Below are 23735 nucleotides of genomic sequence, written 5' to 3'. Positions count from 1 at the left end.
TTTTTAAGTTAAAGGATTTTATGTTAAACACACATTGCGATGTTTAAGATAAATGTACTAAAAACCAAATAATAATAAATAATAGATACGGTCGTGGGAATTATAAACATATGCATAGACTTGACTAAAACAAAACTGTAGGGCACGTCAATTCTCTACAATATGCATGTGCAATTGAAGTGCATCTTGGTTTTATTTTAGTCGTATCAGAAAAACCCGTTTATTTGAGCTAAAGCACATACTGGACCTCATGGTATAATAATATAAGATTACATCAAGTATTGTAAAACAATTCAGAAGTAATTTTTTATATTAAATTGTTCAGTATTTATTATTTATTTATAATATATATTAATATATGTGGTAGGCTAAAGGCGTCTGGTCGACCCTAACGTAAGTGACAACGTTTTTCAGCTATTCACACGCACACTCTGGTTTGATTTATACATTCAAAATACAAAAGTGTGTTGAGATCAGCTGTGAATATTGGGTGACTTCTTGGAACAACTCTAACTTAGTAATAATATTTAGCTTTTTTGACATTTTTCCAAAGGTAGGTATCCTGATTTCGAGAAAGTATTTTTTGTAGAAATACAGACCAAGCCCTTAAGGTTTGAAAACTAATCAAAATACCTATCCAACAAGTTGCCACATTATGGGGTAATTTAATTCTTACCGATTCGGTTAATCGCCAGTCGCAGTACATATGACAAAGCCTTGTATCGTCACTAAAGAGTTTGAACTTAATCTTCCTTAATGATTTCAGCGGAGGAGACGCCACGTCGGTATAGCAATTCCAGAGGTGAGTACATTTTTGATTTTATTCTTAGACATAAACTCAAAATATTTAATAGTGGAAATTAGGTTACATACCGGAATAAGGATAGGGAGGAGTACATTGATCTCACCTAACGAATATGGATGAATAACTCATATTGAACTGGAAAGTATCCTCCGAATGTTCGTTCTCGGACCATCGGAGGATTACATTCCAAATCTCATAGGAATCCAAGGAAGGCTCGTTGGAATAAATTCGCAGAGCACACTACATTGACCTCGAGTCTAGACGACTCGTTAAACAAAAGTCTTGATTGAGTGCTATGAGAAAGCATGTCCGCGTACATTCCCTCTCAAAACACCTAGGTGGTCTTAGGAAAGTAAGTAGACGCTTATTAAACAGAACCAACAAGACTAAACTTAGTAGGCACTGGGAGTCTTATATGTCGGCCTTCAATAAGTACAATAGTGAGATCAAGGAGGCTAAACGGAAATCTTGGGTCTACTTTACTGAGTCCATAGAATGTCAATGAAGCTTCCAGCTTCCGCAATCCTTTTAAAGGACCCTAAATCCATTGGAAGCATAAGGCGGAGCGATAACACGTGGACTGACTCTGGTCTAGAGACTCTGTTAGCTAGCACTTACTTTCCGAATTGAACAGAGGTGACAAGCGATTGGCAGTCAGATCGACTTAATTAACATCGTGCGGCTGAGGACGTGAGCCTGAATCCCAGGATTGTAAGCATTCCCAAAAAATCAAATCACCAGGACCGAATGGTATTATACCCGCCATGCTACAGCATGCATCGGCGGTAATAGTACAGATTCTGGAAGTGATCATCAACGCTGGTTTGCGTCCATCCTACAGAAGGTCGTGGTTAAGCAAATTCTGAATGACTTGTCTTCTTGTGCGTGAAGATAAAAACGATTTTAATTTGTGAAGACTTTCAGTTGTATAACAGTGTAAAAACGTTTTTGTATATGTGCGTGTTAATCTTTTAATCTTATTCATTTGTTTGATTTACGAAAAACGATATTTGTTATCCCCTAGTAAATAATATACTAATACTGAAATAAAACATATACGTGTATCCTTTTTTGATCCTGAGATATAGGCCAAAACATATTTTGTCCTTTAAAATTGTGTTTTCCGATGATTAATTTTTTTCTCAAATTTTCTACAATGAAATACTTACATAGGTCAATGCATATTCGGAACGATTTTGACGATTTTCTAAACAAATTCTTTTTTGCAGTAAAAAAAATATTTTTGTAAATCATTAAAGCAAACAAATGTTTAAAATCATAATTCTTACACATTGACAATTTAAATAATGTACCCAACATACCAAATAAAAATAAAACTACAACACAATATTATTAAAAAGAAATTTCACAACAAATTTTTAACAATACTTTAGAAATGCTTATTCGTACAAAGGTTTCGCAAGTCTGTCTGAAAATTTTTTGAACACACAGCCATTTCATAGTGAGTAGGCAAAGCATTGCATTTGTAGATAAATTTATTTGGTGAAAACAATTTGTTTTACATTTATTGATTACTTTTAATGTAAAAAAGTTTTTCGCTGTGTTTTGTAAAAATTAATTGGTAATATTTTAAAAATGCCTTATAAATATAAAAAAAGTGTTAGAAGAGAAGCAAAAGAGAATGGTTGAACTTCTTTTTAGTGATAATCAACACAAAAAAATTGTATCAAAAGAACGTTTGGAAACTAGTGTAATAAATAGCGATCCAGTTCCTGTGCAATGTGAAAATGAAAGTGAGAGTGAACATGAAAGCGACGGAGCTCCAATTATTTCTAATTGAAAAACTTAATATTCAAGATGAGTTGGCTAAGTGGAGTGTGAAACATTTAATTTCGAACTCTGCATTGAATAAACTTTTAACAATTATGAGGAGGATGATACCAAGCCTACCAAAAGATGCTACATCATTAAAAAACCCCTAGAGATGGGTCAGTTGTGCTAATTGCAGGAGTTGTATATGTGCACTATGGACTGGAGGACTGCTTGACCGATTTTTTTTTCAAACGCTAAATACAATCGCGACGCTATTGAATTAAATTTTAATATTGACGGTCTTCCAATTTCATTTATTTCTTTTGTAGGTTTCAATCTAAATTTTTTCAGGAAATTATTTAGTTCAAAAATACCAATTAAAACAAAAATAATAATATCACTACGTTTTCCTTAATTTCAGGAAAGCGAACCGAAACTTGTTGCCAAGGCACCAAATTTCGTAAAGAATTGCTGGAAAAAAATAATAACAGATGAATTGGGAGAACGACTCTGCTGGAAAGGAACGGAGACAAAGAGAAGTGTTCGCAATTTAAGTACAACAAAAGCAATACGAAGTATATCTCTTCTATCTTTTATCTATTTCTATATTTCATAGATGCAACTTTATCATTGGGCTACACGGGGGACACATTCATTAAAGACACGCTCATTTCTTTCAATTCGCTAAAAATTGTATAAAGCTGCGAAACGATTACAAAAACAAAAAAAAAAAAAATAAATCTAAATTAAAAAAACACAATTATATTATAACTTTCACTAAAATTAGTCGAAGAAATTATCTTAATTTAAAACACAACTGAATTAATAAAAATGGAGTAAATAGTTTTGAAAAATATGTACGCTTTTTTATAAATACATAAGTATACGAAAATATTAGTTTTGTAAGCTTCTTCTACAATTGCACTAGCAAGCTTACGAAAATATTAGTTTTGTAAGCTTATTCTACAATTGCACTAGCAAGCTTAATATAATATTACTTTCGTAAGCTTATTCTGCAAAATACAAGAATAAGCTTAAAAATAAGGGTTCCGTTTCGATTATTCTATAATTGTTAAATAAGCATTTCTCAATACATTCTCAAGATTTTCTTAAACTTAAGGCTTATGTTTGTAAGTTGTTAAAATATTATTCTCAAATCAATTTGGTATGTTGGGTATTTTTATTTTATGTGTTTATTTCAGTATTACTATTTTATTTACTAGGGGATAATAAAAATCATTTTTCGTAAATTAAACAAATGACTAAGATTAAAAGTCTAACACGTTTAAAATCGTTTTTATAATTATACAACTGAAAGTCTTCGCGAATTAAAATCTCCGAAACTGACTAAAATAGCTAAAGACGACACGATAACCTCTTTGTAGATATTCCTCGTTTTTATACTAATATTAATAATATTTTTTCTCTATTTTTATTCTTCCTTTAAATTAGGATGAACACAATGGTCTCCGAGTAAAGCGGTTGCTATAAGCAACCGCACAGCCTCTAACCTAATCATCTAAACTATAGAATTTTCGGACCTGATTTTTACAAAATGTGTTACTATTTTTTTAGGATCTAGAGATATTAATCTTTGAGCCCAGACAACCCGATTCCTATAGTACATCAAACCAAAGTTCTCTTAATTTTATATTTTTTATATAGCCGGCCTTCGCCGGGATAGTAATTTTCTATTCTGAGTTTATTTATTTTTTTAAATTTGATTATGTTTAAGCATGGTAGAAGAGATGTATTCTTTATCAATTTTAAAGAGTTTGAATAACTGTTCATTCAAAATTGGTTTGACAGTTTAGCAGCTGTCTCAACGGGGCTACCTCTATTATGGAGTAAGTTAGGTCTAGGGGCTATGCAAGGATCATTTTGATTTATTTATAATAATACCTATCCAAAAATCAGGCACACATATTTTAGCCGGTTCGAATGTAAACAAGCAAGTTAGAATTTTTGTACCCCAAGTTTTTGAAAAGCCCAAAAAAATCGAAAATTGGGCCTTCATAAAGTAATAAGTTTAACGCACCAAAAAATAATCTACATTCTTGCCTTTCTAAAAAGTTGCCATTTGTGTCGATATGTATTGTATTTGTCATAAAAATCATGATATTGAAATTTTTTGAAGAGGCTTGAAATTGTATCCTATGGTATATGCCCATCACTAGCCATGCATATCCACAGTTTTTCTCAACTATACCTTTTGTAAACTTAAGCTAAAATCTCAAGTCCGGCCGAAAGACGGCTACTTACAAAGATTATAATGTTTAGAAAACCTATAGATCGCGTAGCCGGTGTTAGACATACCCCAGAATGTTAGGAAAAACTATGGATCGTGTAGCCGGTGTTGGACATACCCGAGGGGAGATAATCTCAAGCCCCGAACGAAGGCCTGCTACGTAAAAAAGCTTAAATATTTCATGATTTGCATCACAAATATCTTTGGAACTATAAGAGAGATCAGCACATATGATACCATTTTGGAAGGACAAGAATATAGGCTATAGTGTAGTATGTAGATCTGTAGTGCTCCTTTTTAGGGGGTTTTCAAAAAGTACTGGTATAAAATTACCAATTTTCATGCATTCCCCGGAACCGGTTCCAATAACCCTATCATATGACAACTTGTTGGATAGGTAATTCCATAAGCTTTCAAATGATACCGTTTTGTAGAACTGTATCAGAACCGGTTTTGTAAAACCGGAACTTTCGGGTCAAATAACCGGGTATTTCCCCCACGAAAAAATGACTTTTCCTTAATCAGGTTAAAAATACTCAAATTCAAAATTAGCCGAGCATAGTCCCTAAACTCAATTTGCGTATGTCCAACAGCGGCTACTCGATCCGTAATATTTCTCAACTTTGTTTCTTTTGGAAGCAGCCGGCCTCCGGTGTACGACTAAAGCCTTAAATCCATTACAAAATTTGGTTTGCTCAAAATTGTTCCAATAACAGAAATTGTTAAAGCTAATATCTTCGGAACTACAAAATATATCGTCTCGTATGGCACCATTTGGGAAGATTAAAGTGTAGACTATAATGTGGTACATAAATATTATTATTCAATAATGGGTCCATCTTCGACTTTTTGGGAGTTTTTTTAAGATTTCCGATAAAAAATAAAAATTTCTTGTATTAATACCGAACATGTTAAAATAATCCATGATATGTTTCACATTGGAATAGGTATTTATAAAAGCTTTAAAACGATGCCCATATTGTATAAATCGGTTCAGATAGAACCCGGATTTGTGCTAATACCTATTTCCTTTCCACAGATATGGATATTTCCACCCGCACAACCCGATTCTAAGAATTTCATTAACGTTATGTTTTGAATATTTGGCTTAACTCTAGTTTAGTAAAAACTCTTCAATTTTTTTCCAGTGGTAGGTATTTTTACCCTGATCCCGGGAAACTATTTTTTTCTTGGGGGACGGACCTGAGACCCCAGATTTTTGACCCGAAATTCCGGGTTCAAGACTAGACCGGAACCAATTACCCGATATAGATCATATAGATATCGTTGGAAAGCTTATACATATCCAACAAGTGGTTACATATCCAACAAGTGGTTACATGAAGGGGTAAGATGTTACGGTTCGGAACTTATAGTCAAATCGATTTTTTGGAACTGGTTAGAATCGGGTTATGCGGAAGGAAAGATCCATATCTCTGGACCCGAAAAAGGTATAAGCTCAAATCGTAGCATTTTGGAAAGGTTAGAGTGTCACCTATAATTTGGATAATTTGTTGACCCCCATAATTTGTTGACCCCCATAATTTGTTGACCCCCAGTGGTAGGTATTTTTACCCTGATCCCGGGAAACTTTTTTTTCTTGGGGGACGGACCTGGAACCCAAGATTTTTTACCCCAAAGTCCGGGTTCAAGACTCCGACTAGACCCGGATCCAATTAACCGATATAGACATTATAAATATCGTTGGAAAGCTTATGAAAGTACCTATACAACAAGATGTCGGAATTTATAGTCAAATTTTTTGGACCCGAATTTTTTATTAAACCCCCATTATGGGGGACAACAAAATTGATGCCAAATTATAGCTGACACTCTTACCTATCCAAAGTGATACAATTTGTGCTAATATCTTTACTGAGTCCATATGGGTCTTTCCATCCGCATAACCCGATTCTAACCAGTTCATTACAACTATGTTTTCAATAAAAAAAAGTACATTTCGCGTAAGCATCAAATTCAGAAATCTTTGGTTTCCGTTAGCCGGTGTTAGACATACTCAGAGGACAAAATTCCAAGCCCCGGCCGAAGGCCGGCTATTTACAAAATGTGTCAAATTTAGAAAAGTTTGGTTCGCGTTAGCCGGTGTAGGACATACCCAGAGGAGAAAATCTCAAACCCCGGCGGAAGGCCGGCTACTTACAAAAGGTATCCAATTTAGAAAAGTTTGGTTCGCGTTATCCGGTGTGGGACATACCCAGAGTAGAAAATCTCAAGCCCCGGCCGAAGGCCGGCTACTTACAAAAGGTATCCAATTTAGAAAACTTTGTTTCGCGTTAGCCGGTGTGGGTCATACCCAGAGGAGAAAATCTAAAGCCCCGGCCGAAGGCCGGCTACTTACAAAAGGTATCCAATTTAGAAAACTTTGGTTCGCGTTAGCCGGTGTGGGACATACCCACAGGAGAAAATCTCAAACCCCGGCCGAAGGCCGACTACTTACAAAAGGTATCCAATTTAGAAAACTTTGTTTCGCGTTAGCCGATGTGGGACATACCCAGAGTAGAAAATCTCAAGCCCCGCCCGAAGGCCGGCAATTTACAAAAAGTGTTAAATTTAGAAAACTTTGGTTCGCGTTAGCCGGTGTAGGACATACCCAGAAGAGAAAATCTCAAGCCCCGCCCGAAGGCCGGCTACTTACAAAAGGTTTCCAATGTAGAAAACTTTGGTTAGCGTTAGCCGGTGTGGGACATACCCAGAGTAGAAAATCTCAAGCCCCGGCCGAAGGCCGGCTACTTACAAAAGGTATCCAATTTAGAAAACATTGTTTCGCGTTAGCCGGTGTGGGACATACCCAGAGGAGAAAATCTAAAGCCCCGGCCGAAGGCCGGCTACTTACAAAAGGTATCCAATTTAGAAAACTTTGGTTCGCGTTAGCCGGTATGGGACATACCCACAGGAGAAAATCTCAAACCCCGGCCGAAGGCCGGCTACTTACAAAAGGTATCTAATTTAGAAAACTTTGGTTCGCGTTAGCCGGTGTGGGACATACCCAGAGGAGAAAATTCCAAGCCCCGGCCGAAGGCCGGTTATTTGCAAAAAGTGTCAAATTTAGAAAACTTTGGTTCGCGTTAGCCGGTGTAGGACATACCTAGAGGAGAAAATCTCAAACCCCGGCCGAAGGCCGACTACTTACAAAAGGTATCCAATTTAGAAAACTTTGTTTCGCGTTAGCCGGTGTGGGACATACTCAGAGTAGAAAATCTCAAACCCCGGCCGAAGGCCGGCAATTTACAAAAAGTGTCAAATTTAGAAAACTTTGGTTCGCGTTAGCCGGTGTAGGACATACCCAGAAGAGAAAATCTCAAGCCCCGGCCGAAGGCCGGCTACTTACAAAAGGTATCCAATTTAGAAAACTTTGGTTAGCGTTATCCGGTGTGGGACATACCCAGAGTAGAAAATCTCAAGCCCCGGCCGAAGGCCTGCTACTTACAAAAGGTATCCAATTTAGAAAACTTTGTTTCGCGTTAGCCGGTGTGGGACATACCCAGAGGAGAAAATCTAAAGCCCCGGCCGAAGGCCGGCTACTTACAAAAGGTATCCAATTTAGAAAACTTTGGTTAGCGTTAGCCGGTGTGGGACATACCCAGAGGAGAAAATCTCAAGCCCCGGCCGAAGGCCGGCTACTTACAAAAGGTATCCAATTTAGAAAACATTGGTTCGCGTTAGCCGGTGTGGGACATACCCAGAGGAGAAAATCTCAAGCCCCGGCCGAAGGCCCGCTATTTGCAAAAAGTGTCAAATTTAGAAAACTTTGGTTCGCGTTAGCCGGTGTAGGACATACCCAGAGGAGAAAATCTCAAACCCCGGCCGAAGGCCGGCTACTTACAAAAGGTATCCAATTTAGAAAACTTTGGTTCGCGTTAGCCGGTGTAGGACATACCCAGAAGAGAAAATCTCAAGCCCCGCCCGAAGGCCGGCTACTTACAAAAGGTATCCAATTTAGAAAACTTTGGTTCGCGTTAGCCGGTGTGGGACACACCCATAGGAGAAAATCTCAAGCCCCGGCCGAAGGCCGGCTATTTACGAAAAGTGCCAAATTTAGAAAACTTTTGTTATTCCTCCGACTGCTACGCGAAATAAACCCTTTTTTTTTATTGAAAACATCATTTTAATGAACTGGTTAGAATCGGGTTATGCGGATGGAAATCTGGAAGATCTCTGGAAGATTATAATGTTTAGAAAACCTATAGATCGCGTAGCCGGTGTTAGACATACCCCAGAATGTTAGGAAAAACTATGGATCGTGTAGCCGGTGTTGGACATACCCGAGGGGAGATAATCTCAAGCCCCGACCGAAGGCCTGCTACGTAAAAAAGCTTAAATATTTCATGTTTTGCATCACAAATATCTTTGGAACTATAAGAGAGATCAGCACATATGATACCATTTTGGAAGGACAAGAATATAGGCTATAGTGTAGTATGTAGATCTGTAGTGCTCCTTTTTAGGGGGTTTTCAAAAAGTAATGGTATAAAATTACCAATTTTCATGCATTCCCCGGAACCGGTTCCAATAACCCTATCATATGACAACTTGTTGTATAGGTAATTCCATAAGCTTTCAAATGATACCATTTTGTAGAACTGTATCAGAACCGGAACTTTCGGGTCAAATAACCGGGTATTTCCCCCACGAAAAAATGACTTTTCCTTAATCAGGTTAAAAATACCCAAATTCAAAATTAGCCGAGCATAGTCCCTAAACTCAATTTGTGTATGTCCAACAGCGGCTACTCGATCCGTAATATTTCTCAACTTTGTTTCTTTTGGAAGCAGCCGGCCTCCGGTGTACGACTAAAGCCTTAAATCCATTACAAAATTTGGTTTGCTCAAAATTGTTCCAATAACAGAAATTGTTAAAGCTAATATCTTCGGAACTACAAAATATATCGTCTCGTATGGCACCATTTGGGAAGATTAAAGTGTAGACTATAATGTGGTACATAAATATTATTATTCAATAATGGGTCCATCTTCGACTTTTTGGGAGTTTTTTTAAGATTTCCGATCCAAAAATAAAAATTTCTTGTATTAATACCGAACATGTTAAAATAATCCATGATATGTTTCACATTGGAATAGGTATTTATAAAAGCTTTAAAACGATGCCCATATTGTATAAATCGGTTCAGATAGAACCCGGATTTGTGCTAATACCTATTTCCTTTCCACAGATATGGATATTTCCACCCGCACAACCCGATTCTAAGAATTTCATTAACGTTATGTTTTGAATATTTGGCTTAACTCTAGTTTAGTAAAAACTCTTCAATTTTTTCCAGTGGTAGGTATTTTTACCCTGATCCCGGGAAACTATTTTTTTCTTGGGGGACGGACCTGAGACCCCAGATTTTTGACCCGAAATTCCGGGTTCAAGACTAGACCCGGATCCAATTACCCGATATAGATCATATAGATATCGTTGGAAAGCTTATGAAAATACATATCCAACAAGTGGTTACATGAAGGGGTAAGATGTTACGGTTCGGAACTTATAGTCAAATCGATTTTTTGGAACTGGTTAGAATCGGGTTATGCGGAAGGAAAGATGTGTCAAATTTAGAAAAGTTTGGTTCGCGTTAGCCGGTGTAGGACATACCCAGAGGAGAAAATCTCAAACCCCGGCGGAAGGCCGGCTACTTACAAAAGGTATCCAATTTAGAAAAGTTTGGTTCGCGTTATCCGGTGTGGGACATACCCAGAGTAGAAAATCTCAAGCCCCGGCCGAAGGCCGGCTACTTACAAAAGGTATCCAATTTAGAAAACTTTGTTTCGCGTTAGCCGGTGTGGGACATACCCAGAGGAGAAAATCTAAAGCCCCGGCCGAAGGCCGGCTACTTACAAAAGGTATCCAATTTAGAAAACTTTGTTTCGCGTTAGCCGGTGTGGGACATACCCAGAGTAGAAAATCTCAAGCCCCGCCCGAAGGCCGGCAATTTACAAAAAGTATTAAATTTAGAAAACTTTGGTTCGCGTTAGCCGGTGTAGGACATACCCAGAAGAGAAAATCTCAAGCCCCGCCCGAAGGCCGGCTACTTACAAAAGGTTTCCAATTTAGAAAACTTTGGTTAGCGTTAGCCGGTGTGGGACATACCCAGAGTAGAAAATCTCAAGCCCCGGCCGAAGGCCGGCTACTTACAAAAGGTATCCAATTTAGAAAACTTTGTTTCGCGTTAGCCGGTGTGGGACATACCCAGAGGAGAAAATCTAAAGCCCCGGCCGAAGGCCGGCTACTTACAAAAGGTATCCAATTTAGAAAACTTTGGTTCGCGTTAGCCGGTATGGGACATACCCACAGGAGAAAATCTCAAACCCCGGCCGAAGGCCGGCTACTTACAAAAGGTATCTAATTTAGAAAACTTTGGTTCGCGTTAGTCGGTGTGGGACATACCCAGAGGAGAAAATTCCAAGCCCCGGCCGAAGGCCGGTTATTTGCAAAAAGTGTCAAATTTAGAAAACTTTGGTTCGCGTTAGCCGGTGTAGGACATACCCAGAGGAGAAAATCTCAAACCCCGGCCGAAGGCCGACTACTTACAAAAGGTATCCAATTTAGAAAACTTTGTTTCGCGTTAGCCTGTGTGGGACATACTCAGAGTAGAAAATCTCAAACCCCGGCCGAAGGCCGGCAATTTACAAAAAGTGTCAAATTTAGAAAACTTTGGTTCGCGTTAGCCGGTGTAGGACATACCCAGAAGAGAAAATCTCAAGCCCCGGCCGAAGGCCGGCTACTTACAAAAGGTATCCAATTTAGAAAACTTTGGTTAGCGTTATCCGGTGTGGGACATACCCAGAGTAGAAAATCTCAAGCCCCGGCCGAAGGCCTGCTACTTACAAAAGGTATCCAATTTAGAAAACTTTGTTTCGCGTTAGCCGGTGTGGGACATACCCAGAGGAGAAAATCTAAAGCCCCGGCCGAAGGCCGGCTACTTACAAAAGGTATCCAATTTAGAAAACTTTGGTTAGCGTTAGCCGGTGTGGGACATACCCAGAGGAGAAAATCTCAAGCCCCGGCCGAAGGCCGGCTACTTACAAAAGGTATCCAATTTAGAAAACATTGGTTCGCGTTAGCCGGTGTGGGACATACCCAGAGGAGAAAATCTCAAGCCCCGGCCGAAGGCCCGCTGTTTGCAAAAAGTGTCAAATTTAGAAAACTTTGGTTCGCGTTAGCCGGTGTAGGACATACCCAGAGGAGAAAATCTCAAACCCCGGCCGAAGGCCGGCTACTTACAAAAGGTATCCAATTTAGAAAACTTTGGTTCGCGTTAGCCGGTGTAGGACATACCCAGAAGAGAAAATCTCAAGCACCGCCCGAAGGCCGGCTACTTACAAAAGGTATCCAATTTAGAAAACTTTGGTTCGCGTTAGCCGGTGTGGGACACACCCATAGGAGAAAATCTCAAGCCCCGGCCGAAGGCCGGCTATTTACGAAAAGTGCCAAATTTAGAAAACTTTTGTTATTCCGCCGACTGCTACGCGAAATAAACCCTTTTTTTATTGAAAACATCATTTTAATGAACTGGTTAGAATCGGGTTATGCGGATGGAAATCTGGAAGATCTCTGGAAGATTATAATGTTTAGAAAACCTATAGATCGCGTAGCCGGTGTTAGACATACCCCAGAATGTTAGGAAAAACTATGGATCGTGTAGCCGGTGTTGGACATACCCGAGGGGAGATAATCTCAAGCCCCGACCGAAGGCCTGCTACGTAAAAAAGCTTAAATATTTCATGTTTTGCATCACAAATATCTTTGGAACTATAAGAGAGATCAGCACATATGTAGTGCTCCTTTTTAGGGGGTTTTCAAAAAGTAATGGTATAAAATTACCAATTTTCATGCATTCCCCGGAACCGGTTCCAATAACCCTATCATATGACAACTTGTTGGATAGGTAATTCCATAAGCTTTCAAATGATACCATTTTGTAGAACTGTATCAGAACCGGAACTTTCGGGTCAAATAACCGGGTATTTCCCCCACGAAAAAATGACTTTTCCTTAATCAGGTTAAAAATACCCAAATTCAAAATTAGCCGAGCATAGTCCCTAAACTCAATTTGCGTATGTCCAACAGCGGCTACTCGATCCGTAATATTTCTCAACTTTGTTTCTTTTGGAAGCAGCCGGCCTCCGGTGTACGACTAAAGCCTTAAATCCATTACAAAATTTGGTTTGCTCAAAATTGTTCCAATAACAGAAATTGTTAAAGCTAATATCTTCGGAACTACAAAATATATCGTCTCGTATGGCACCATTTGGGAAGATTAAAGTGTAGACTATAATGTGGTACATAAATATTATTATTCAATAATGGGTCCATCTTCGACTTTTTGGGAGTTTTTTTAAGATTTCCGATCCAAAAATAAAAATTTCTTGTATTAATACCGAACATGTTAAAATAATCCATGATATGTTTCACATTGGAATAGGTATTTATAAAAGCTTTAAAACGATGCCCATATTGTATAAATCGGTTCAGATAGAACCCGGATTTGTGCTAATACCTATTTCCTTTCCACAGATATGGATATTTCCACCCGCACAACCCGATTCTAAGAATTTCATTAACGTTATGTTTTGAATATTTGGCTTAACTCTAGTTTAGTAAAAACTCTTCAATTTTTTCCAGTGGTAGGTATTTTTACCCTGATCCCGGGAAACTATTTTTTTCTTGGGGGACGGACCTGAGACCCCAGATTTTTGACCCGAAATTCCGGGTTCAAGACTACACCCGGATCCAATTACCCGATATAGATCATATAGATATCGTTGGAAAGCTTATGAAAATACATATCCAACAAGTGGTTACATGAAGGGGTAAGATGTTACGGTTCGGAACTTATAGTCAAATCGATTTTTTGGAACTGGTTAGAATCGGGTTATGCGGAAGGAAAGATGTGTCAAATTTAGAAAAGTTTGGTTCGCGTTAGCCGGTGTAGGACATACCCAGAGGAGAAAATCTCAAACCCCGGCGGAAGGCCGGCTACTTACAAAAGGTATCCAATTTAGAAAAGTTTGGTTCGCGTTATCCGGTGTGGGACATACCCAGAGTAGAAAATCTCAAGCCCCGGCCGAAGGCCGGCTACTTACAAAAGGTATCCAATTTAGAAAACTTTGTTTCGCGTTAGCCGGTGTGGGACATACCCAGAGGAGAAAATCTAAAGCCCCGGCCGAAGGCCGGCTACTTACAAAAGGTATCCAATTTAGAAAACTTTGTTTCGCGTTAGCCGGTGTGGGACATACCCAGAGTAGAAAATCTCAAGCCCCGCCCGAAGGCCGGCAATTTACAAAAAGTATTAAATTTAGAAAACTTTGGTTCGCGTTAGCCGGTGTAGGACATACCCAGAAGAGAAAATCTCAAGCCCCGCCCGAAGGCCGGCTACTTACAAAAGGTTTCCAATTTAGAAAACTTTGGTTAGCGTTAGCCGGTGTGGGACATACCCAGAGTAGAAAATCTCAAGCCCCGGCCGAAGGCCGGTTACTTACAAAAGGTATCCAATTTAGAAAACTTTGTTTCGCGTTAGCCGGTGTGGGACATACCCAGAGGAGAAAATCTAAAGCCCCGGCCGAAGGCCGGCTACTTACAAAAGGTATCCAATTTAGAAAACTTTGGTTCGCGTTAGCCGGTATGGGACATACCAACAGGAGAAAATCTCAAACCCCGGCCGAAGGCCGGCTACTTACAAAAGGTATCTAATTTAGAAAACTTTGGTTCGCGTTAGCCGGTGTGGGACATACCCAGAGGAGAAAATTCCAAGCCCCGGCCGAAGGCCGTTTATTTGCAAAAAGTGTCAAATTTAGAAAACTTTGGTTCGCGTTAGCCGGTGTAGGACATACCCAGAGGAGAAAATCTCAAACCCCGGCCGAAGGCCGACTACTTACAAAAGGTATCCAATTTAGAAAACTTTGTTTCGCGTTAGCCGGTGTGGGACATACTCAGAGTAGAAAATCTCAAACCCCGGCCGAAGGCCGGCAATTTACAAAAAGTGTCAAATTTAGAAAACTTTGGTTCGCGTTAGCCGGTGTAGGACATACCCAGAAGAGAAAATCTCAAGCCCCGGCCGAAGGCCGGCTACTTACAAAAGGTATCCAATTTAGAAAACTTTGGTTAGCGTTATCCGGTGTGGGACATACCCAGAGTAGAAAATCTCAAGCCCCGGCCGAAGGCCTGCTACTTACAAAAGGTATCCAATTTAGAAAACTTTGTTTCGCGTTAGCCGGTGTGGGACATACCCAGAGGAGAAAATCTAAAGCCCCGGCCGAAGGCCGGCTACTTACAAAAGGTATCCAATTTAGAAAACTTTGGTTAGCGTTAGCCGGTGTGGGACATACCCAGAGGAGAAAATCTCAAGCCCCGGCCGAAGGCCGGCTACTTACAAAAGGTATCCAATTTAGAAAACATTGGTTCGCGTTAGCCGGTGTGGGACATACCCAGAGGAGAAAATCTCAAGCCCCGGCCGAAGGCCCGCTGTTTGCAAAAAGTGTCAAATTTAGAAAACTTTGGTTCGCGTTAGCCGGTGTAGGACATACCCAGAGGAGAAAATCTCAAACCCCGGCCGAAGGCCGGCTACTTACAAAAGGTATCCAATGTAGAAAACTTTGGTTCGCGTTAGCCGGTGTAGGACATACCCAGAAGAGAAAATCTCAAGCCCCGCCCGAAGGCCGGCTACTTACAAAAGGTATCCAATTTAGAAAACTTTGGTTCGCGTTAGCCGGTGTGGGACACACCCATAGGAGAAAATCTCAAGCCCCGGCCGAAGGCCGGCTATTTACGAAAAGTGCCAAATTTAGAAAACTTTTGTTATTCCGCCGACTGCTACGCGAAATAAACCCTTTTTTTATTGAAAACATCATTTTAATGAACTGGTTAGAATCGGGTTATGCGGATGGAAATCTGGAAGATCTCTGGAAGATTATAATGTTTAGAAAACCTATAGATCGCGTAGCCGGTGTTAGACATACCCCAGAATGTTAGGAAAAACTATGGATCGTGTAGCCGGTGTTGGACATACCCGAGGGGAGATAATCTCAAGCCCCGACCGAAGGCCTGCTACGTAAAAAAGCTTAAATATTTCATGTTTTGCATCACAAATATCTTTGGAACTATAAGAGAGATCAGCACATATGATACCATTTTGGAAGGACAAGAATATAGGCTATAGTGTAGTATGTAGATCTGTAGTGCTCCTTTTTAGGGGGTTTTCAAAAAGTAATGGTATAAAATTACCAATTTTCATGCATTCCCCGGAACCGGTTCCAATAACCCTATCATATGACAACTTGTTGGATAGGTAATTCCATAAGCTTTCAAATGATACCATTTTGTAGAACTGTATCAGAACCGGAACTTTCGGGTCAAATAACCGGGTATTTCCCCCACGAAAAAATGACTTTTCCTTAATCAGGTTAAAAATACCCAAATTCAAAATTAGCCGAGCATAGTCCCTAAACTCAATTTGCGTATGTCCAACAGCGGCTACTCGATCCGTAATATTTCTCAACTTTGTTTCTTTTGGAAGCAGCCGGCCTCCGGTGTACGACTAAAGCCTTAAATCCATTACAAAATTTGGTTTGCTCAAAATTGTTCCAATAACAGAAATTGTTAAAGCTAATATCTTCGGAACTACAAAATATATCGTCTCGTATGGCACCATTTGGGAAGATTAAAGTGTAGACTATAATGTGGTACATAAATATTATTATTCAATAATGGGTCCATCTTCGACTTTTTGGGAGTTTTTTTAAGATTTCCGATCCAAAAATAAAAATTTCTTGTATTAATACCGAACATGTTAAAATAATCCATGATATGTTTCACATTGGAATAGGTATTTATAAAAGCTTTAAAACGATGCCCATATTGTATAAATCGGTTCAGATAGAACCCGGATTTGTGCTAATACCTATTTCCTTTCCACAGATATGGATATTTCCACCCGCACAACCCGATTCTAAGAATTTCATTAACGTTATGTTTTGAATATTTGGCTTAACTCTAGTTTAGTAAAAACTCTTCAATTTTTTCCAGTGGTAGGTATTTTTACCCTGATCCCGGGAAACTATTTTTTTCTTGGGGGACGGACCTGAGACCCCAGATTTTTGACCCGAAATTCCGGGTTCAAGACTACACCCGGATCCAATTACCCGATATAGATCATATAGATATCGTTGGAAAGCTTATGAAAATACATATCCAACAAGTGGTTACATGAAGGGGTAAGATGTTACGGTTCGGAACTTATAGTCAAATCGATTTTTTGGAACTGGTTAGAATCGGGTTATGCGGAAGGAAAGATGTGTCAAATTTAGAAAAGTTTGGTTCGCGTTAGCCGGTGTAGGACATACCCAGAGGAGAAAATCTCAAACCCCGGCGGAAGGCCGGCTACTTACAAAAGGTATCCAATTTAGAAAAGTTTGGTTCGCGTTATCCGGTGTGGGACATACCCAGAGTAGAAAATCTCAAGCCCCGGCCGAAGGCCGGCTACTTACAAAAGGTATCCAATTTAGAAAACTTTGTTTCGCGTTAGCCGGTGTGGGACATACCCAGAGGAGAAAATCTAAAGCCCCGGCCGAAGGCCGGCTACTTACAAAAGGTATCCAATTTAGAAAACTTTGTTTCGCGTTAGCCGGTGTGGGACATACCCAGAGTAGAAAATCTCAAGCCCCGCCCGAAGGCCGGCAATTTACAAAAAGTATTAAATTTAGAAAACTTTGGTTCGCGTTAGCCGGTGTAGGACATACCCAGAAGAGAAAATCTCAAGCCCCGCCCGAAGGCCGGCTACTTACAAAAGGTTTCCAATTTAGAAAACTTTGGTTAGCGTTAGCCGGTGTGGGACATACCCAGAGTAGAAAATCTCAAGCCCCGGCCGAAGGCCGGTTACTTACAAAAGGTATCCAATTTAGAAAACTTTGTTTCGCGTTAGCCGGTGTGGGACATACCCAGAGGAGAAAATCTAAAGCCCCGGCCGAAGGCCGGCTACTTACAAAAGGTATCCAATTTAGAAAACTTTGGTTCGCGTTAGCCGGTATGGGACATACCAACAGGAGAAAATCTCAAACCCCGGCCGAAGGCCGGCTACTTACAAAAGGTATCTAATTTAGAAAACTTTGGTTCGCGTTAGCCGGTGTGGGACATACCCAGAGGAGAAAATTCCAAGCCCCGGCCGAAGGCCGGTTATTTGCAAAAAGTGTCAAATTTAGAAAACTTTGGTTCGCGTTAGCCGGTGTAGGACATACCCAGAGGAGAAAATCTCAAACCCCGGCCGAAGGCCGACTACTTACAAAAGGTATCCAATTTAGAAAACTTTGTTTCGCGTTAGCCGGTGTGGGACATACTCAGAGTAGAAAATCTCAAACCCCGGCCGAAGGCCGGCAATTTACAAAAAGTGTCAAATTTAGAAAACTTTGGTTCGCGTTAGCCGGTGTAGGACATACCCAGAAGAGAAAATCTCAAGCCCCGGCCGAAGGCCGGCTACTTACAAAAGGTATCCAATTTAGAAAACTTTGGTTAGCGTTATCCGGTGTGGGACATACCCAGAGTAGAAAATCTCAAGCCCCGGCCGAAGGCCTGCTACTTACAAAAGGTATCCAATTTAGAAAACTTTGTTTCGCGTTAGCCGGTGTGGGACATACCCAGAGGAGAAAATCTAAAGCCCCGGCCGAAGGCCGGCTACTTACAAAAGGTATCCAATTTAGAAAACTTTGGTTAGCGTTAGCCGGTGTGGGACATACCCAGAGGAGAAAATCTCAAGCCCCGGCCGAAGGCCGGCTACTTACAAAAGGTATCCAATTTAGAAAACATTGGTTCGCGTTAGCCGGTGTGGGACATACCCAGAGGAGAAAATCTCAAGCCCCGGCCGAAGGCCCGCTGTTTGCAAAAAGTGTCAAATTTAGAAAACTTTGGTTCGCGTTAGCCGGTGTAGGACATACCCAGAGGAGAAAATCTCAAACCCCGGCCGAAGGCCGGCTACTTACAAAAGGTATCCAATGTAGAAAACTTTGGTTCGCGTTAGCCGGTGTAGGACATACCCAGAAGAGAAAATCTCAAGCCCCGCCCGAAGGCCGGCTACTTACAAAAGGTATCCAATTTAGAAAACTTTGGTTCGCGTTAGCCGGTGTGGGACACACCCATAGGAGAAAATCTCAAGCCCCGGCCGAAGGCCGGCTATTTACGAAAAGTGCCAAATTTAGAAAACTTTTGTTATTCCGCCGACTGCTACGCGAAATAAACCCTTTTTTTATTGAAAACATCATTTTAATGAACTGGTTAGAATCGGGTTATGCGGATGGAAATCTGGAAGATCTCTGGAAGATTATAATGTTTAGAAAACCTATAGATCGCGTAGCCGGTGTTAGACATACCCCAGAATGTTAGGAAAAACTATGGATCGTGTAGCCGGTGTTGGACATACCCGAGGGGAGATAATCTCAAGCCCCGACCGAAGGCCTGCTACGTAAAAAAGCTTAAATATTTCATGTTTTGCATCACAAATATCTTTGGAACTATAAGAGAGATCAGCACATATGATACCATTTTGGAAGGACAAGAATATAGGCTATAGTGTAGTATGTAGATCTGTAGTGCTCCTTTTTAGGGGGTTTTCAAAAAGTAATGGTATAAAATTACCAATTTTCATGCATTCCCCGGAACCGGTTCCAATAACCCTATCATATGACAACTTGTTGGATAGGTAATTCCATAAGCTTTCAAATGATACCATTTTGTAGAACTGTATCAGAACCGGAACTTTCGGGTCAAATAACCGGGTATTTCCCCCACGAAAAAATGACTTTTCCTTAATCAGGTTAAAAATACCCAAATTCAAAATTAGCCGAGCATAGTCCCTAAACTCAATTTGCGTATGTCCAACAGCGGCTACTCGATCCGTAATATTTCTCAACTTTGTTTCTTTTGGAAGCAGCCGGCCTCCGGTGTACGACTAAAGCCTTAAATCCATTACAAAATTTGGTTTGCTCAAAATTGTTCCAATAACAGAAATTGTTAAAGCTAATATCTTCGGAACTACAAAATATATCGTCTCGTATGGCACCATTTGGGAAGATTAAAGTGTAGACTATAATGTGGTACATAAATATTATTATTCAATAATGGGTCCATCTTCGACTTTTTGGGAGTTTTTTTAAGATTTCCGATCCAAAAATAAAAATTTCTTGTATTAATACCGAACATGTTAAAATAATCCATGATATGTTTCACATTGGAATAGGTATTTATAAAAGCTTTAAAACGATGCCCATATTGTATAAATCGGTTCAGATAGAACCCGGATTTGTGCTAATACCTATTTCCTTTCCACAGATATGGATATTTCCAACCGCACAACCCGATTCTAAGAATTTCATTAACGTTATGTTTTGAATATTTGGCTTAACTCTAGTTTAGTAAAAACTCTTCAATTTTTCCCAGTGGTAGGTATTTTTACCCTGATCCCGGGAAACTATTTTTTTCTTGGGGGACGGACCTGAGACCCCAGATTTTTGATCCGAAATTCCGGGTTCAAGACTAGACCCGGATCCAATTACCCGATATAGATCATATAGATATCGTTGGAAAGCTTATGAAAATACATATCCAACAAGTGGTTACATGAAGGGGTAAGATGTTACGGTTCGGAACTTATAGTCAAATCGATTTTTTGGAACTGGTTAGAATCGGGTTATGCGGAAGGAAAGATCCATATCTCTGGACCCGAAAAAGGTATAAGCACAAATCGTAGCATTTTGGAAAGGTAAGAGTGTCACCTATAATTTGGATAATTTGTTGACCCCCATAATTTGTTGACCCCCAGTGGTAGGTATTTTTACCCTGATCCCGGGAAACTTTTTTTTCTTTGGGGACGGACCTGGAACCCCAGATTTTTGACCCCAAAGTCCGGGTTCAAGACTCCGACTAGACCCGGATCCAATTACCCGATATAGACATTATAGATATCGTTGGAAAGCTTATGAAAGTGCCTATACAACAAGATGTCGGAATTTATAGTCAAATTTTTTGGACCCGAATTTTTTATTAAACCCCCAAAAAGTAAAAAAAGGGTGCATTATGGGGGACAACAAAATTGATGCCAAATTATAGCTGACACTCTTACCTATCCAAAATGATACAATTTGTGCTAATATCTTTACTGAGTCCATATGGGTCTTTCCATCCGCATAACCCGATTCTAACCAGTTCATTACAACTATGTTTTCAATAAAAAAAAAGTATATTTCGCGTAAGCATCAAATTCAGAAATCTTCGGTTTCCGTTAGCCGGTGTTAGACATACTCAGAGGAGAAAATTCCAAGCCCCGGGCGAAGGCCGGCTATTTACAAAATGTGTCAAATTTAGAAAAGTTTGGTTCGCGTTAGCCGGTGTAGGACATACCCAGAGGAGAAAATCTCAAACCCCAGCCGAAGGCCGGCTACTTACAAAAGGTATCTAATTTAGAAAACTTTGGTTCGCGTTAGCCGGTGTGGGACATACCCAGAGGAGAAAATCTCAAGCCCCGGACGAAGGCCGGTTATTTGCAAAGTGTCAAATTTAGAAAACTTTGGTTCGCGTTAGCCGGTGTAGGACATACCCAGAGGAGAAAATCTCAAACCCCGGCCGAAGGCCGACTACTTACAAAAGGTATCCAATTTAGAAAACTTTGTTTTGCGTTAGCCGGTGTGGGACATACCCAGAGTAGAAAATCTCAAGCCCCGGCCGAAGGCCGGCAATTTACAAAAAGTGTTAAATTTGGAAAACTTTGGTTCGCGTTAGCCGGTGTAGGACATACCCAGAAGAGAAAATCTCAAGCCCCGCCCGAAGGCCGGCTACTTACAAAAGGTATCCAATTTAGAAAACTTTGGTTAGCGTTAGCCGGTGTGGGACATACCCAGAGTAGAAAATCTCAAGCCCCGGCCGAAGGCCGGCTACTTACAAAAGGTATCCAATTTAGAAAACTTTGTTTCGCGTTAGCCGGTGTGGGACATACCCAGAGGAGAAAACCTAAAGCCCCGGCCGAAGGCCGGCTACTTACAAAAGGTATCCAATTTAGAAAACTTTGGTTCGCGTTAGCGGGTGTGGGACAAACCCACAGGAGAAAATCTCAAGCCCCGGCCGAAGGCCGGCTATTTACGAAAAGTGCCAAATTTAGAAAACTTTTGTTATTCCGACGACTGCTACGCGAAATAAACCCTCTTTTTTATTGAAAACATCATTTTAATGAACTGATTAGAATCGGGTTATGCGGATGGAAAGACTCATATCTCTGGACCCGAAAAAGGTATTAGCACAAGTTGTAGCATTTTGGAAAGGTAAGAGTGTCAGCTATAATTTGGAAATAATTTTGTTGGCCCCCATAATGGGCCCTTTTTTGACTTTTTGGGGGTTTTATAAAAAATCCGGGTCCAAAAATCGATAATTTGACTATAACTTCCGAACCGTAACATCTTACCCCATCATGTGACCACTTGTTGGATAGGTATTTTCATAAGATATATCTATATTGTCTATATCGGGTAATTGGATCCGGGTCGAGTCGGGGTCTTGAACCCGGACTTTCGGGTCAAAAATCTAGGGTCCCAGGTCTGTCCCCCAAGAAAAAAATAGTTTCCCGGGATCAGGGTAAAAATACCTACCACTGGAAAATTTTTGGAAAAAATCGAAGAGTTTTTACTAAACTAGAGTTGTTCCTAATAAATATCCGATAGTTTTTACTAAACAAGAGTTCTTCCCATTTTGCTAATTGATATTTCATTTTCAATTTATACACCCCATAGGGCTATGGACGGTTCCAAAAACTTATATACATGACTACTATAAAATTAGTGGCACTTTATACACAATTCACTTATTACACTTATATTTGTAAGCATGTATATTTTCTAGGCAGTAGACCGTCAGACTTATACGTTTTGTACACACCTGTTTACGATGTAAACACAACTGTATATGTGTCATGGGTCGTTGTTTAATGACTAAAAAGTTGTTTTTCTAACTTTATTAAACACAATTAATAAACATCATACAATGATGAACAAATGTACAACAAACCAAGCTATATGTTTCATTAACACAAATATGAGTCCAGTTAATAACTTTAGACAAACGTATATACAATTTTTGTATAAAGTTAAGTTGTCTCTAAATAAATAAATAATTTCACGGACAGATAATACGAAATGGATACATTACTTTCTCCATGACGAGCCCAAATATAGTATTTTGTCTGTATCGTACAAACACGGAAATTGTTAAAAAATGTATTTTAATTATTAAAATAAATTCTGTTTTTGCAAATATTGTTTATAAGGTCACAGACACAAATTTTCCATTCACACTGATGATTTCATTACGCTGCGTAATAAAACGTATAAAAGTACTTCCTTGGTAGAATAAGAGAAGAATACAGGTAGATGCATCAACGCTTGGTAGCATTGATATGTCACATGGTAGAAGAATACAGGTAGTCGCATCGACACAGCTGCTGGGACAATGAACTGTCAAACCGATTTTCGAATTGAAAATCTTGAATGAAAAAATATTTGAATTTCTAAAAATGGTTTAAAAAGGCATATTAAAATAACCTCCATTTGACGCCGTATAAGAAAACATATAAAGATATACTTATTTTTGACAAAACATTTTAAATTTTTTGACATGTCATTGTCCAATCATGGTAGAAAAATACAAGTAGTCGCATTGAAATAGCGAATAGCTTTAATCCGCGTCTCGCAATTTAAGCGTCTTCCAATCATAGATTTTGAAAATATTCTGTTTTTTTTTTTTCAAAAAAAAAAAATAAATAAATACATACACAAAATTGGCAGAAGTCGGGCACACTTAGAAAAAAATTTTAATTAACTGTTAGCTCTACTTTACCTTTTTATTGTACCATGCATTTAT

At 39.6% G+C, this 23735-nt stretch overlaps 1 protein-coding gene across 3 annotated transcripts in view; it reads right to left on the bottom strand.

Annotated features, from left to right (window-relative positions):
• Positions 1-23232, bottom strand: part of LOC101893052 (ras-related protein Rab-30) — a 70011-nt gene extending 46779 nt beyond the window's left edge. Inside the window, exon 1 of one of the 3 annotated variants that reach the window (XM_059128252.1) lies at positions 23025-23232. The gene's annotated coding sequence lies outside the window, so the exon portion shown is untranslated. Of the gene's footprint in view, positions 1-676; positions 823-22754; positions 22895-23024 lie in introns of those variants that run through there. The other 2 variants (XM_059128253.1, XM_059128255.1) reach the window with 2 other exon arrangements.
• Between the last annotated feature and the right edge of the window lie 503 nt (positions 23233-23735).

This window comes from Musca domestica, unplaced genomic scaffold (genome assembly GCF_030504385.1).
Source record: "Musca domestica strain aabys unplaced genomic scaffold, Musca_domestica.polishedcontigs.V.1.1 5, whole genome shotgun sequence".
In the NCBI taxonomy this organism is placed as follows: domain Eukaryota; kingdom Metazoa; phylum Arthropoda; class Insecta; order Diptera; family Muscidae; genus Musca; species Musca domestica.
This window is presented reverse-complemented; position numbering and strand designations above follow the sequence as displayed.